This window comes from Symphalangus syndactylus, chromosome X, assembly GCF_028878055.3.
Source record: "Symphalangus syndactylus isolate Jambi chromosome X, NHGRI_mSymSyn1-v2.1_pri, whole genome shotgun sequence".
Lineage (NCBI taxonomy): Eukaryota > Metazoa > Chordata > Mammalia > Primates > Hylobatidae > Symphalangus > Symphalangus syndactylus.
This window is the reverse complement of record NC_072447.2, coordinates 87,196,826-87,211,058: the sequence shown is the minus strand read 5'-3', so window position 1 is coordinate 87,211,058 and position 14,233 is coordinate 87,196,826. Positions and strand designations below refer to the sequence as shown.

At 35.4% G+C, this 14,233-nt stretch overlaps 1 non-coding gene across 1 annotated transcript; it reads left to right on the top strand.

The window, feature by feature from the left end:
- Nucleotides 1–13,189: 13,189 nt before the first annotated feature.
- Nucleotides 13,190–13,316, top strand: LOC129476619 (small nucleolar RNA ACA64). Its single transcript, XR_008655042.1, has one exon. It is a non-coding gene; the product is annotated as a small nucleolar RNA ACA64 (small nucleolar RNA).
- Nucleotides 13,317–14,233: the final 917 nt, after the last annotated feature.

Sequence of the window (14,233 nt, the reverse complement as noted above, 5' to 3'; positions counted from 1 at the left end):
ACAACATCGATCTATCTGAATTCCAGAAGAATTAACATTACTGAGTGAATTAAAATTTTAACAAGGAATATGTAGAACCTTTGTAAAGAAAATTTCACTGAAACATATAAATGTGTAATTAAGTGAATCAAGAAACATGACAGTAGCCACCGAGTGGGATAAATGTTAATAAATAAATAAATAAAGCAAATGGAAAACAGAAAAAAGCAGGGGTTGCAATCCCAATTTCAGACAAAACAGAGTTTAAACCAACAAAGTTCCAAAAAAACAAATAAGGGCATTACCTATAAAGGGTTCAATTCAACAAAAGATCCAACTATTCTAAATCTCTAAGCACCCAACACAGAAGCACCCAACCCAGATTCATAGAACAAGTTTTTAGAGACCTACAAAGAGACTTAGATTCACACAAAATAATAGTGGGAGACTTCAGTGCCCCCCACTTACAGTATTAGACAGATTAAGGCAGAAAATTAACAAAGATATTCAGGACCTGAACTCAGCACTGGGTCAAATGGATCTGATAGACATCTAAAGAAGTCTCCACCCAAAAACAACAGAATATACATTCTTCTCATCTCCACATGACACATATTCAAAAACTGATCACATGATTGGATATAAGACACTGAATGACTTTTGAGTAAATAATAAAATTAGATCAACAATCAAGAAGTTCTTTTCTTTTTTTTTTTTTTTTTGAGATGGAGTTTCACTCTTGTTTCCCAGGCTGCAGTGCAATGATGCAATCTCAGCTCACCGCAACCTCCTCCTCCCAGGTTCAAGCAATTCCCCTGCCTCAGCCTCCCGAGTAGCTGGGATTACAGGCATGTGCCACCACCCCCCAGTAAATTTTTGTATTTTTAGTAGAGATGGGGTTTCTCCATGTTGGTCAGGCTGGTGTCAAACTCCTGACGTCAGGTGATAACGCCTGCCTCGACCTCCCAAAGTGCTTGGTTTACAGGCATGAACCACCATGCCTGGCCAAGTTCTTAAACCACTAATGACATTCTTCATAGAAATAGAAAAAAACAATTTTAATTCATATGGAACGAAAAAAGAGCCCAAATATCCAAGGCAATTCTAACCAAAAAGAACAAAGCTGGAGGTATCACGTTACCCAACTTTGTACTACAGGGTTACAGTAATCAAAACAGTATGGTACTGGTACAAGAACAGACACATAGATTAATGGAACAGAATAGAGAGCCCAGAAGTAATGACACACACCTACAATTATCTGATCTTTGACAAAGCTAACAAGAACAGGAAAAACCAAGATAGAACTCCCTATTCAATAAATGATGCTGGGATAACTGTCTAGTCATATGCAGATGATTGAAACTGGACCCCTTCCTTGACTTAAATATAAAACTCAAAACTGTGAAAACCCTGGAAGACAACCTAGGCAATAACATGCTGGACATAGAAATGGGCAAAGATTTGGTGATGAGGATGCCAAAAGCAATTGCAACAAAAGCAAAAACTGACAAATGGGATCTAATTAAACTAAAGAGCTCTGCACAGCAAAAGAAACTATCAACAGAATAAAGAGACAACATACAGAACGGAAGAAAATTTTTGCAAATATGCATCCAACAAAGGTCTAATATCCAGCATCTACAGGGAACTTAAACAAAATTACAAGAAAAAGAAAACATTGAAAACTAAGCAAAGGACAAGAATAGACACTTTTCAAAAGAATACATACATGTGGCCAAAAGGCAAATGAAAATAAAGCTCAATATCACTGACAATTAGAGAAATGCAAATCAAAACCACAATGAGATACCATCTCGCACCAGGCAGAATGGCTATTACTGAAAAATAACTGGTGTGGAGGGGTTGCAGAGAAAAAGGAATGTCTGTACACTGCTGTGGGAATAAAAATTAGTTCAGCCATTGTGGAAAGCAGTATGGCGATTCCTCAAAGACCTAAATACAGAAATAACATTTGGCCCCAGCAATCCCCTTATGGCAAATAAACCCAGAAGAATATAAATTGTTCTATCATAAAGACGCATATACATGTGTTTACTGAAGCACTATTCACAATAGGAAAGACATTGAATCAACCTAAATGCTCATCAGTAGTAGACTGGATAAAGAAAATGTGGTAGATATATACCATGGAATACTATGCAGCCATAAAAAAGAACAACATCATGTCCTTTGCAGGAACATGGATGAAGCTGGAAGACATTTTCCTTAACAAACTAATGCAGAAAGAGAAACCCAAATATCGCATGTTCTCACTTATAAATGGGAGTTAAATGATGAGAACACATGGACACACAAAGGGGAGCAACAAACACTAGGGCCTATTGGAGGGTGGAAGGTGGAAAGAAGGAGAGGATCAGAAAAAAATAACTAATGGATACTAGGCTTAATACCTGGGTGATGAAATAATCTGTACAATAAACCCCTATGATACAAGTTTACCTATATAACACAACTGCACATGTACCCCTGAACTTAAAATAAATTTTTTTTAAAAAAGAAACATGACAGTAGTCACTAAGTAGTATAAAAGTTAAGTAAATAAGTAAATAGAAACATGACAGGCTGAGTGCAATGGCTCATGCCTGTAATCCTGGCACTATGAGAGGCCCAGGTGGGAGGATCACTTGAGGCCAGGAATTTGAGATGAGCCTGGGCAACACAGCAAGACCCCATCTGTAAAGAAAAAAAGAAACATAACATACATAGCACAACAATTGCAGTCAACACCCTCAATGTAAAATACGAGAGTAGAGAAGAAAAACATGACAAAATTTTTCTGAAGTTTCTCTGAAAAAACAAATAGAAGATAATGGCTTAAAAATGAAAAAGAGAAAAAAATCTTATGAGTGAAAGCTAGCCTTGTCAGATATTAAAATTTAATGCAACCTACAATGATTAAATTAAAATAACATTGGTACCAGATCAATGGAACAGAACAGACAGTGAAGAAACAGACTTTAGTATAACACTTTAATAGATGGCAAAGAGAGTATAATGCAACAATTGTGAAAGTAAAGATATTTAATAAATAACGCTGGAACAACTGCTTGGCTATTTCATAAACAATCCTCTCACATCATATGAAATAAATTCCAGCTGGATACAAAGTAGTTAAATTTTCTTAATACAAAAAAATCAAATTATAAAAATTTAAAATAGTAGAGAAGAAAAGTTGATTATGCAACAAATTTCAGGATGAGGGGTCACTTTCTAAGTTTAGGAACAATGGGAAATAAATTATAAAATAAAACAATAGATAGGATAGAATTTTATAAACTTCATCATTAAAAACAGCATAAATCAAATTTTAAAAAGAACAAAATTGGAAAAATTACCTGCAACAAATATTACAGAAATTAATATTTGTTGGTTATAGTCTTAATATATAAGTAGTTCATACAAATTGATAAGGAAAATACAAAAACTCCAGTATATAAATGAATAAATAATTAGATGATTCAAAGGAGATACAATATAAATGGCTAATGAACAAGTAACATGTTTAATTTCACTAAATCAAAGAATTTCAACTAAAAATAGACAGTAATGATTTTATCTAATCTATTAGAAACATACGTATGATGGTTTCATGATAAAGCACTTTCACACACTACTGGAAGAAATAATAAAATTAGTAGGACTCGGTGGCATACCTTGTAGTTCCAGCTACTTGAACAGGAGGATTACTTGAGCCCAGGAGTTCAGGGCTGCAGTATGCTATGATCTTGTCTGTGAATAGCCACTCCACTCCAGCCTGGGCAACATAATGAGATCTTGTCTCTGAAAAAAATTAGTGGGAGTATAAATTAGTATATTTCTGAAAAGTAATTTGGTATTATTTTTGGAGAGCTTTTAAAAATGTTCGTATTAGGCCAGGAACAGTGGCTCACACCTGTAATCCCAGCACTTTGGGAGGCCAAGGTGGGTGAATCAATTGAGGTCAGGAGTTCAAGACCAGCATGCCCAACATGGAGAAATCCCATCTCTACTAAAAATTACAAAAACTAGCCAGGCATGGTGGTGCACCTGTAGTCTCAGCTTCTTGGGAGGCTGAGGCAGGAGAATCACTTGAACCTGGAAGGCAGAGGTTGCAGAGAGCCGATCACATCTCTACTCCAGCCTGGGCAACAGAGCGAGACACCATCTCAAAAAGAAAAAAAAAAGTTCGTATTATTTAACCCAGTAATTTAAGTTTTATGAATCTATCCTAAGGACCTAATCCAAAATACAGACAAAGATTAAGGCATGATTATGTCTAATAGTGCTTTAGTTATGATAACAAAGGGAAATAAACCAACATAGAATATTAAGCTAAAGTAATTATAGTATGTCCAAACAATGTAATTCTTCACAGCTATTAAAAAAAATTAATGAATAGTTTTTAATGACATAAGAAAACATTTATGCCATACTGTCAAATGGAACAAGAGCAGAAATCAGATACTTTTGGAAACAAATAAGGCATAATGTCAGGTTGGAAAGAAATGTGACAAAATACTAAGAGTGGTTCTTTCTGAGTGGTGAGATTTTTCTGTTTTTGTGATAGTGTTGAAATACTTTTTTTTAATTTTTTTATTATACTTTAAGTTTTAGGGTACATGTGCACAACGTGCAGGTTTGTTACATATGTATACATGTGCCATGTTGGTGTGCTGCACCCATTAACTCGTCATTTGACATTAGATATATCTCCTAATGCTATCCCTCCCCCTCCCTCCACCCCATGACAGGCCCCAGTGTGTGATGTTCCCCTTCCTGTGTCCATGTGTTCTCATTGTTCAATTCCCACCTATGAGTGAGAACATGCGGTGTAACTTATTTTTATATTAAAAGGGCAAACATGCTTACCGTTAAAAATGTATTTAAAAGTTCAGTATATTAAAATTGAAAAGTAAAAGTTTTCTCTCCTCATCCCTACTATATCTCAAATATTCTTATTGTATAGCTACCTGTGCATGCTTTCAAGCATTTTAAATATACTCACAAAACTGTATTATTTTATACTAATAAAAATTTTACAAAACACAGGAGTTCTTACACAAATATGTGTCCCTAAAATGGCTAATAAAATATTACCTTACCATAAATAAAATAATAACATTTTTGAGAAAAACTTGTAATGACAATACTGTCTTCATGAAGTATTATTGTGCACCTATGAGCTATTCTACATGCTTAAAATATTACCTTATAGAACGGATTAGTATTGGTCATTGCTATTCAGAAGTTTATAATGTATATTTCTATAGCTTCAGAGTACAGTATTTACTTATTTTAGAGCAAGATCTATAAAATCAGTAATTACTGACAAAAGTAAAAAAGTATTCATTGAATTAATTTGCATAGCCAATACACCTGGTTTGTCTAGGTTCTGCCACTGTTAATAATTACATGTGTGATTTTGCGCACTTAAGAATTTTGACCTCATCTTCATCTGTAAAATGTGAGGGGTTTTTATTAGATCCTTTTTTTTATTTGTTTGTTGTTTGTTTGTTTGTTTGAGACAGTCTCACTTTGTCACCAAGGCAGGAGTGAAATGGTGTAATCTCAGCTCACTGCAACCTCCAGCTCTTGGGTTCAAGTGATTCTCCTGCCTCAGCCTCCTGAGTAGCTGGGACTACAGACATGTGCCACCATGCTGGACTAATTTTTGTACTTTTCGTAGAGATGGGGTTTCACCATGTTGGCCAGTTTGGTCTCAAAGTCCTGACTTCAAGTAGTCCACCCGCCCCGGCCTCCCAAAGTGCTAGGATTACAGATGTGAGCCACTGCACCCGTCCAATTAGATCATTTCTAGCATCACGTCTAGCTTTATGTTTTCTATATTTTATGAATCACACAGCTGAATTCTACCAGAGGTACAAAGAATAGCTGGTACCATTTCTACTGAAACTATTCAAAAACATTGAAAAGGAGGAACTGCTCCCTAACTCATTCTATGAGATCAGCATCATCCTGATACCAAAAACTGGCAAAGATACAACAACAAGAAAACTTCAGGCCAATATCCTTGATGAACATTGATGCAAAAATTGTCAATAAAATACTGGCAAATCAAATCCAGCAGCACATCAAAAAGCTTATCAACCACAATAAAGTTGGTTTCATTCCTGGGATGCAAGGTTGGTACAACATATGCAAATCAATAAATGTGATTCATCACATAAACAGAACTGAAGACAAAAACCACATGATTATCTCAATAGATGCAGAAAAGGACTTCAATAAAATTCAACATCCCTTCATGTTAAAACCTCTCAATAAACCACATATTGAAGGAACATACCTAAAAATAATAAGAGCTATATATGGCAAATCCACAGTCAATATCATACTGAATAGGCAAAAGCTAAAAACATTCCCTTTGAAAACTGGCACAAGACAAGAATGTCCTCTCTCACCACTCCTATTCAATGTAGTATTGGGAGTTCTGGCCAAGGCAATCAGGCAAGAGAAAGAAATAAAGGGTATTCAAATAGGAAAAGAGGAAGCCAAACTATCTTTGTATGCAGATGCTACGATTCTATATCTAGAAAACACCATTGTCTCAGCCCAAAAGCTTCTTAAGCTGATAAGCAACTTCAGCAAAGTTTCAGGTTACAAAATCGTTGTTAAATATTTACTGTCATTCATATACACTAACAACAGGCAAGCAGAGAGCCAAATCATGAATGAACTTCCATTCATAATTGCTACAAAAACAATAAAATACCTAGGAATGCAGCTAACAAGGAAAGGACCTCTTCAAGGAGAACCAAAAATTACTGCTCAAAAAAATTAGAGAGGACACAAACAAATGGAAATACATTTCATGCTCATGGATAAGAAGAATCAATATCGTGAAAATGGTAAGACTGCCCAAAGCAATTTATAGATTTAAAGTTATTAATTGAATAGTTCCATTAAACTACCATTGACATTCTTCACAAAATTAAAAAAAAAACTACATTAAAATTCATATTGAAAAAAAAAAGCCCAGTCAAGATGATCCTAAACAAAAAAAAAAAAAACAAAAAACAAAAAACAAAAACAAAAAAAAAGCTGAAGGAATCACACTACCTGACTTAAAACTATACTACAAGGCTACAGTAACCAAAACAGCATGGTACTAGTACAGGAACAGACACATAGACCAATGGTAAAGTATAGAGAACTTAGAAATAATACCACACACCTACAACCATCTGATCTTTGACAACCCTTACATAAAAAAGCAATGGGGAAAGGACTCCTTATTTAATAAATGATGCTGGAAGAACTGGCTAGCCATATGCAGAAAATTGAAACTGGACCCCTTTCTTACACCTTATACAAAAATTAACTGAAGATAGATTAAAGACTTAAATGTAAAACCCAAAACTATGAAAGCCCTAGAAGAAAATCTAGGCAATGCCATTCAGGATATAGGCACAAGCAAAGATTTTAAAACAAAAATGCCAGAAGCAATTGCAACAACAGCAAAAATTGACAAATGGGATCGAATTAAACTAAACATCTCTTGCACAGTAAAAGAAACTATCATCAGAGTCAACAGACAACCTAAAAAATGGGAGAAAATTTTTGCAATCTATCCATCTGACAAAGGTCTAGAAAAAGCATAAACAAATTTACAAGAAAGAAAACAAACAACCCCATTAAAAAGCGGGCAAAGGAAATGAACCAACACTTCTCAAAAGCAGACATTTATGTGGCCAACAGGCATATGATAAAAAACTCAACATCACTGATCATTAGAGAAATGCAAATCAATTACAATGAGATACCATCTCATGTCAGTTGGAAGACAGTGTGGCAATTCCTCAGAGACCTAGAGGCAGAAATACCATTTGACCCAGCAATCTCATTACTGAGTATATACCCAAAGGAATATAAATAATTGTATTATGAAGATTTATGTGCACATATGTTCATTGCAGCACTATTCACAACAGCAAAGACATGGAATCAACTTAAATGTCCATCAATGATAGACTAGATAAAGAAAATGTGGTACATATACACTGTGAAATAGTTCTATAAAAAGAAATGAGATCATGTCATTTGCAGCAACATGGATGCAGTTGGAAGCCATTATCCTCAACAAACTAACACAGGAACAGATAACCAAACACACATGACAACACTGTAACTGTGGTGTGTAAACCACTCTTACCCTAACTAGAAAGACTAAACAATAAACCAGTAAAAAAATAATAACTACAACTTTTGAAACCATAGACAGTACAATAAGATATAAATAGAAACAACAAAAAAGTTAAAAAGCAGGGGACAAAGTTAAGGAGAGTTTTTATTAATTTGTTTTTTGCTTGTTTGTTTATGTAAATAGTGTCAAGTTGCTATCAGGTTAAAATAATGGGTAGCAAGATAGTATTTGCAAGACTCATCAGAAGCTCAAACCAAGAAACACAAAAAATACACAAAAAATTAAAAGCAAGAAACTAAATAATATCACCAGAGAAAATCACCTTCACTAAATGAAGATAGGAAGAAAAAAAATGAGACAACAAAACAACCAGAGAACAAATAACAAAACGACAGGAGTAAGTTCTTACTTACTAACACTGAATGTAAACAAACTAAACTCACCAATCAAAAGACACACACTGACTGAATGGATAAAAAAACAAAACCCACTTACCTGTTTCCTGCAAGAAACACACTTTACCTAAAAACATGCACATAGACTGAAAACAAATGGATGGAAAAAGATATCATATGTGAAGGGAAATTTTTAAAAAAGCAGGAGTATCTATACTTATATCAGACAAAAACTATAAGAAGAGACAAAGGCAGTCACTATATAATGATAAAAGGTTCAATTCATCAAGTTCATAAAACAATTTTAAATATATATGCACCCAACACTGGATCTCCCAGATATATAAAGCAAGTATCAACATTATTAGAGCCAAAGAGGGAGATAAGCCCCAGTACAATAATAGCAGCAGACAGCACTGGACAGATCTTCCAAAAAATAAACAAAGAAACATCAGCCTCAATGTGCAATATAGACCAAGTACCTCTAATAGATATTTACAGAACATTTCATCCAATGACTGCAGAATACACAATTTCTTCCTCAGTACATGGATAATTCTCAAGGATAGATCATATGTTAAGTCACAAAACAAATATAAAAATATTCAAAAATGGAAATAATATCAAGCATCTCCTCTGTCCACAATGGAATAAAGCTAGAAATTAATAACAAGGAAAATTTTGGAAACTATACAAATACATTGAAGTTAAACAACATGCTCCTCAATGACCAGTGGGTCAATGAAAAATTAATGAAGAAAATTGAAAAAATTTTTGAAACTAATAATAATGGAAACAGTACAAAACCAAATTTATGGGATAGAGCAAAAGCAATACTCAGAGCGAAGTTTATAGCTAAAAGTGCCTACATAAAGAAAACTTCAAATAAACTATCTAACAATTCACTTTAAAGAGCTAGAAAAGCTAGAAAAAAAAAACAAAACCCAAAGTTAGTAGAAGAAAAGAAATAATAAAGATCATAGCAGAAATAAATGAAATGGCAATGGAGAAACAATACAGAAGATAAATAAAACACAAGGTTGATTTTTTGAAAAGTTAAACAAAATTGACAAGCCTTTAGCCAGACTATGAAGAACAGAAGTTTCAAATAAATAAAATCAGAAATGAAAAAGGAGACATTAAAACTGACACTGCAGCTATTCAAAAGATCATTAGTGGCTACTATAAACAACTATATTTCAATAAATTGGAAAATCTAGAAGACATAGACAAATTCCCAGACACATACAACCTACCAAGAATAAAACAGGGAGAAATCCAAGACTTGGAAAGACCAATAACAGGTAACAAGATTGAAGCCATCATAATAAGTATCTCATTAAAGAAAAGCTCAGGAGCCAATGGCTTTGTGCTAAATTCTGCCAAACTTCTAAAGAACTAATAACAATCCTACTCAAACCAGTTTTTAAAAAATAGAGTACAAGAGAATACTTCCAAACTCATTCTGCAAGGCCAGTAGTACCCTGATACCAAAACCAAAGACACATCATAAAAAGGAAACTACAGGCTAATATCTCTGATGAATATTAATGCAAAAATCCTCAACAAAATACTAGCAAACTGAATTCAACAATAAATTAGAAAGATAATTTATCATGACCAGTATGATTTATTCCTGGGATGCAAGGAGAGTTTAATATATGCAAATCAATCAATGTGATACATCATATCAATAGAATGAAGGATAAAAACAATCTGATCATTTTAGTTGATGCTGAAAAACATTTGATAAAATTCAACATCCCTTCATGATAAAAACCCTCAAAAAACTGGGAATAGAAGAAATAAATGTCAACATAATAAAAGCCATATATGACAGACACACAGCTAGTATCCTACTGAATAGAGAAAAACTGAAAGGCTTTTCTCTAAGATCTAAACATGACAATAATGCCCATTTTCACCACTGTTATTCAACATAGTACTGGAACTCCTTGTAAGAGCAATCAAACAAGAGAAAGATATAAGAGGCATCTAAATTGGAAAGGAAGAAGGTAGGTCACTTGAGCTCAGGAGTTTGAGACCAGCCTGGGCAACATAGCAAGACCCCTCTCTACAAAAAATAAAAAAATTAGCCAGGCTTGGTGGCACGCACATGTAGTCCCAGCTACTCAGGAGGCTGAAGCAGGAGAATTGCTTGAGCCTGGGAGGTGGAGGTTTCAGTGAGCCAAGATTATGCTATTGCACTCCAGCATGGGAGACAGTAGTAGAATTCTGTCTCAAAAAAAAAGGACAAAAGATTTGAATAGACATTTATCAAAGAAAACATACAAATGACAAACAGACATGAAAATGTGCTCAACATCATGGATCATCAGAAAAATGCAAATCAAAAATACAATGAGATATCATCTTACCCCAGATAAAATGGCTTTTATCCAAAAGTCAGGCAATAGAAAATGCTCATGAGGATGTGGAGAAAAGGAAACCCTTGTACACCATTGGTGGAAATGGAAATGTAAAACCACTATGAAGAACAGTTTGGAGATTCCCCTAAACTAAAACTTGAGGTACCATATAATCTAACATCCCCAATGCTGGGTATATACCCCCACCCAAAAAATAAATATATATATTGAAGAGACATCTGCACTCTTATGTTTGTTGCAGCACTTTTTAAAATAGCTAAGATTTGGAAGCAACCTAAGTGTCCACCAATAGGTGAATGGATAAAGAAAATGTGATACATATACACAATGGAGTACTATCCAACCATGAAAAAATGAGATCCTGTCAATGCGGGCTCTTTTTTGGTTCTGCGTGAACTTTAAAGTAGTTTTTTCCAATTCTGTGAAGAAAGTCATTGGTAGCTTGATGGAGATGGCATTGAATCTATAAATTACCTTGGACAGTATGGCCATTTTCACGATATTGATTCTTCCTATCCATGAGCATGGACTGTTCTTCCATTTGTTTGTATCCTCTTTTATTTCATTGAGCAGTGGTTTGTAGTTCTCCTTGAAGAGGTCCTTCACATCTCTTGTAAGTTGGATTCCTTGGTATTTTATTCTCTTTGAAGCAATGGTGAATGGGAGTTCACTCATGATTTGGCTCTCTGTTTGTCTGTTATTGGTGTATAAGAATGCCTGTGATTTTTGCACATTGATTTTGTATCCTGAGACTTTGCTGAAGTTGCTTATCAGCTTAAGAAAATTTTGGGCTGAGATGACGGGATTTTCTAAATATACAATCATGTCATCTGCAAACAGGGACAATTTGACTTCCTCTTTTCCTAACTGAATACCCTTTATTTCTTTTTCCTACCTGATTGCCCTGGCCAGACCTTCCAACACTATGTTGAATAAGAGTGGTGAGAGAGGGCATCCCTGTCAATCAAGCCAAAAGAACAAAGCTGGAGGCATCACGCTACCTGACTTCAAACTATACTACAAGGCTACAGTAACCAAAACAGCATGGTACTGCTACCAAAACAGAGATATAGACCAATGGAACAGAACAGAGCCCTCAGAAATAATGCTGCATATCTACAACCATCTGATGTTTGACAAACCTGACAAAAACAAGAAATGGGGAAAGGATTCTCTATTTAATAAATGGTGCTGGGAAAACTGGCTAGCCATATGTAGAAAGCTGAAACTGGATCCCTTCCTTACACCATATACAAAAATTAATTCAAGATGGATTGAAGACTTAAATGTTAGGCCTAAAACCATAAAAACCCTAGAAGAAAACCTAGGCAATACCATTCAGGACATAGGCATGGGCAAGGACTTCATGTCTAAAACACCAAAAGCAATGGCAACAAAAGCCAAAATTGACAAATGAGATCTAATTAAACTAAAGAGCTGCACAGCAAAAGAAAGTACCATCAGAGTGAACAGGCAACCTACAGAATGGGAGAAAATTTTTGCAATCTACTCATCTGACAAAGGGCTAATATCCAGAATCTACAAAGAACTCAAACAAATTTACAAGAAAAAACAACCCCATCAACAAGTGGGCGAAGGATATGAACAGACACTTCTCAAAAGAAGACATTTATGCAGCCAACAGACACATGAAAAAATGCTCATCATCACTGACCATCAGAGAAATGCAAATCAAAATCACAATGAGATACCATCTCACACCAGTTAGAATGGCGATCATTAAAAAGTCAGGAAACAACAGGTGCTGGAAAGGATATGGAGAAATAGGAACACTTTTTCACTGTTGGTGGGAATGTAAACTAGTTCAACCATTGTGGAAGACAATATGGCGATTCCTCAAGGATCTAGAACTAGAATTACCATTTGACCCAGCCATCTCATTACTGGGTATATACCCAAAGCATTATAAATCATGCTGCTATAAAGACACATGCACATGTATGTTTACTGTGGCGGTATTCACAATAGCAAAGACTTGGAACCAACCCAGGTGCATAAAGACAAACTTGACATGTTCTTACTTATTTGTGGGATCTAAAAGTTAAAAAAAAATAGATTTCATGGACATAAAGAGTAGAAGAATGGTTACCAGAGGCTGGGAAGTGTAGTAGGGGGCTAGCATGGGGTGATAATTGTTAATGAGTACCAAAAAATAAAAATAAAAGAATGGTCTCTCTGCCTGGGTACGTCCAGCAGTGTTGGCCACACACATCCCACTGGTGGTTGGGGTCACTGGCATTGGTTGAATATCACCCCCGGCTTTGGCCATGGCCATGAGTGAGATTTGGCACCCAGAGCCTCCAGGGGCCTCAGCTCAATGTGCACTGCCCCATGTGCAGCTGTGAAACCCAGGCCCTGATGGGCACTATGGCCTCTGCCCCATTGTGGCCACTCACATGGTCTAGCCCCTGGGTCTGGCCTCCAACACCTAACCCTGTCTTCTCTCTGCAGGAAACTGGTCCTCCCACACCTGAGCCCAACACTGCCAGGTCTGTGGAAAGGGGGAGACTCAGTTGGTTCTGTTTTTCAAACAAAACTGTTTGTCTAAAAGAAAAAATAGAAAAAAATGGATAAAACCTACTATTTGATAATACAACAGGATGACTATAGTCAATAATAAGTTAATTGTACAGTTTAAAGTAACTTAATGAATGTAATTGGATTGTTTATAACTCAAAAGATAAGTGCTTGAGAAAATGGATGCCCCATTCTTCATGCTGTGCTTATTTTACATTTATGCCTACATGAAAACATCTCATGTACCCCATAAATATATATGTATACCTACTATGTACTCACACAAATTAAAAAATAAAAATAGTGTAAACCAAAAATAAAGTTCTAAGCCCCCCAACTATCTAAACAGACCCCTCTTCTTGGTTGAAGGCATTCCAAAATTAACCTGATAAACTGGTTTTGGTCATGATGGGAAGTGAAGGAGGTGTGTAAGACATGCCTCACAGCTGACCAGCGTGCACATCAACAAAAGACTTTTAAGAATGATAGAACAGACTCTTTAAGTCTAATTAAACAAATTTACTATCTATTTTCTCTGAAGTGTGCTACCTGGGGGCTTCATCTACATGATAAAACCTTGGTCTCCACAACCCTTTATTATAACGCAGACACTCCTTTCTGTTGATTCCAGGTCTTTATATAATAAGTCTTTCAACCAATTGCCAATCAGACAATCTTTTAATCCACCTATCACCTGAAAGCCCAGACTTCCAGTTGTCCCACGTTTCCAGACAAAACCAATGTACATTTTACATGTATTGATT